Source organism: Arachis stenosperma, chromosome 5 (assembly GCF_014773155.1).
Source record: "Arachis stenosperma cultivar V10309 chromosome 5, arast.V10309.gnm1.PFL2, whole genome shotgun sequence".
Lineage (NCBI taxonomy): Eukaryota > Viridiplantae > Streptophyta > Magnoliopsida > Fabales > Fabaceae > Arachis > Arachis stenosperma.
The window spans coordinates 70,657,054-70,659,814 of record NC_080381.1 but is presented as its reverse complement, the minus strand read 5'-3'; the positions used below and the strand labels follow the sequence as shown (position 1 = coordinate 70,659,814).

General features: G+C 41.8%; 1 non-coding gene across 1 annotated transcript; it reads left to right on the top strand.

Annotated features, from left to right (window-relative positions):
* Positions 1 to 2,227: 2,227 nt before the first annotated feature.
* On the top strand, positions 2,228 to 2,335 carry LOC130984910 (small nucleolar RNA R71). The gene has a single exon (XR_009067365.1). It is a non-coding gene; the product is annotated as a small nucleolar RNA R71 (small nucleolar RNA).
* The last annotated feature ends 426 nt before the right edge of the window (positions 2,336 to 2,761 follow it).

Sequence of the window (2,761 nt, the reverse complement as noted above, 5' to 3'; positions counted from 1 at the left end):
TTATGAAAAGGTGTGAGAGAGAGGGAGAAGGTAGGTGGGGATCCTGTGGGGTCCACAGATCCTGAGGTGATCCTATGTGGTCCATAGATCCTGAGGTGTCAAGGATTTCTCATTCCTGCACCCTTTAGGCGTGTAAAATGCCCTCTGTGTGCAATCCTGGCATTTAACGCCAGACTGATGCTTGTTTCTCGCGTTAAACGCCAGCTTTATGCTTGTTTCTCGCGTTAAACGCCACTTTGCTGCTTGTTTCTGGCGTTTAATGCCAGTTCTCCTCAGGGTGCAATCCTGGCGTTTAAACGCCAGACTGCTGCTTACTTTTGGCATTCAACGCCAGCTTCATGCTCTGTTCTGGCGTTTAAACGCCAGTAAGCTCTTCCTCCAGGGTGTGTTTTTTCTTTTGCTGTTTTTGATTTTGTTTTTAATTTTGGCAATTGTTTTGTGACTCCACATGATCATAAACCTAACAAAACATAAAAGAACAATAGAAATATAGATAAATAAAAATTGGGTTGCCTCCCAATAAGCGCTTCTTTAATGTCAATAGCTTGACAGTGAGCTCTCATGGAGCTTCACAAATGTTCAAAGCATTGTTGGGACCTCCCAACACCAAACTTAGAGTTTGGTTGTGGCCACCCAACACCAAACTTAGAGTTTGATTGTGGGGGCTTTGTTTAACTCTGTATTGAGAGAAGCTTTTCATACTTCCTCTCCATGGTTGCAGAGGAAGATCCTTGAGCTTTAAACACAAGGTAGTCCCCATTCAATTGAAGGACTACTCTCCTCTGTCAACATCAATCACAGCTTCTGCTGTGGCTAGGAAGGGTCTTCCAAGAATGATGGATTCATTCTCCTCCTTCCCAGTGTCTAAGATTATAAAATCACCAGGGATGTAAAGGCCTTTAACCTTCACTAACACGTCCTCTACCAATCCATAAGCTTGTTTTATTGACTTGCCTTCCATCTCTAGTGAGATACTTGCAGCTTGTACCTCAAAGATCCCCAGTTTCTCCATTACAAAGAGTGGCATAAGATTTATACCTGACCCCAGGTCACACAGAGCCTTTTCAAAGGTCGTGGTGCCTATGGTACAGGGTATTAAGAATTTACCAGGATCTTGTTTCTTTTGAGGTAAAGTTTGCTGAACCCATATATTTAGTTCACTAATGAGCAAGGGAGGTTCATCTACCCAAGTCTCATTACCAAAAAACTTGGCATTCAGCTTTATGATGGATCCTAGATATTGTGCAACTTGCTCTTCAGTTACATCTTCATCCTCTTCAGAGGAAGAATAGTTCTCAGAGCTCATGAATGGCAGAAAGAAGTTTAATGGAATCTCTATGGTCTCTATACGAGCCTCAAAATCCTTTAGGTCCTCAATAGGGAACTCCTTTCTGTCTGGGGGACGTCTCATGAGGTCTTCCTCATTGGGATTAACGTCCTCCCCTTCCTCCTTGGATTCGGCCATTTTGATAATATCAATGGCCTTGCACTCTCTTTTTGGATTCTCTTCTATATTGCTTGGGAGAGTACTAGGAGGAGTTTCAGTGCTTTTCTTACTCAGCTGACGCACTTGTGCCTCCAAGTTTCTAATGGAGGACCTTGTTTCATTCATGAAACTTAAAGTGGCCTTAGATAGATCAGATACTATATTTGCTAAGCTAGAGGGGCTCTACTCAGAATTCTCTGTCTGTTGCTGAGAAGATGATAGAAAAGGATTGCTATTGCTAAACCTGTTTCTTCCACCATTATTAAAGCCTTGTTAGGGCTTCTATTGATCCTTCCATGAGAAATTTGGATGATTTTTCCATGAGGGATTATAGGTGTTTCCATAGGATTCACCCATGTAATTCACCTCTGCCATTGCAGGGTTCTCAGGATCATAAGCTTCTTCTTCAGAAGATGCTTCTTTAGTACTGTTGGATGCGTTTTGCAATCCATTCAGACTCTGATAAATCATGTTGACTTGTTGAGTCAACATTTTGTTCTGAGCTAATATGGTATTCAGAGCATCAATTTCAAGAAATCCCCTTTTCTGAGGCGTCCCATTACTCACAGGATTCCTCTCAGAGATGTACATGAATTGGTTATTTGCAACCATGTCAATGAGTTCTTGAGCTTCTGCAGGCATTTTCTTTAGGTGAATGGATCCACCTGCAGAATGGTCCAGTGACATCTTAGAAAGCTCAGATAGACCATCATAGAATATATCTAAAATGGTCCACTCTGAAAGCATGTCAGAAGGACACTTTTTGGTCAACTGCTTTTATCATTCCCAAGCTTCATAGAGGGATTCACCATCTTTTTGCTTGAAGGTCTAAACGTCCACTCTAAGCTTGCTCAGCTTTTGAGGAGGAAAAAACTTGGCCAAGAAGGTCGTGACCAGCTTATCCCAAGAGTCCAGGCTATCTTTAGGTTGTTAGTCCAACCATGTTCTAGCTCTGTCTCTTACAGCAAAGGAGAAAAGCATGAGCCTGTAGACTTCAGGATCTACTCTATTAGTCTTAACAGTATCACAGATCTGCAAAAATTCAGTTAAAAACTGGTAGAGATCTTCTGATGGAAGACCATGAAACTTGCAGTTCTGTTGCATAAATTGTTTGCTCCAATGGCATAGATTGAGATGCTTCTTCCATAAAAATTGGAAGTAGGTGTAGTATAATCACCAAGCATCCTCCTTGCACCTCCACCATTGTTATTGGGTTCGGCCATGTCTCTTTCTTTTTTGAGATTCTCTGTAAGATTTTCTCTGGATTGTTGTGCT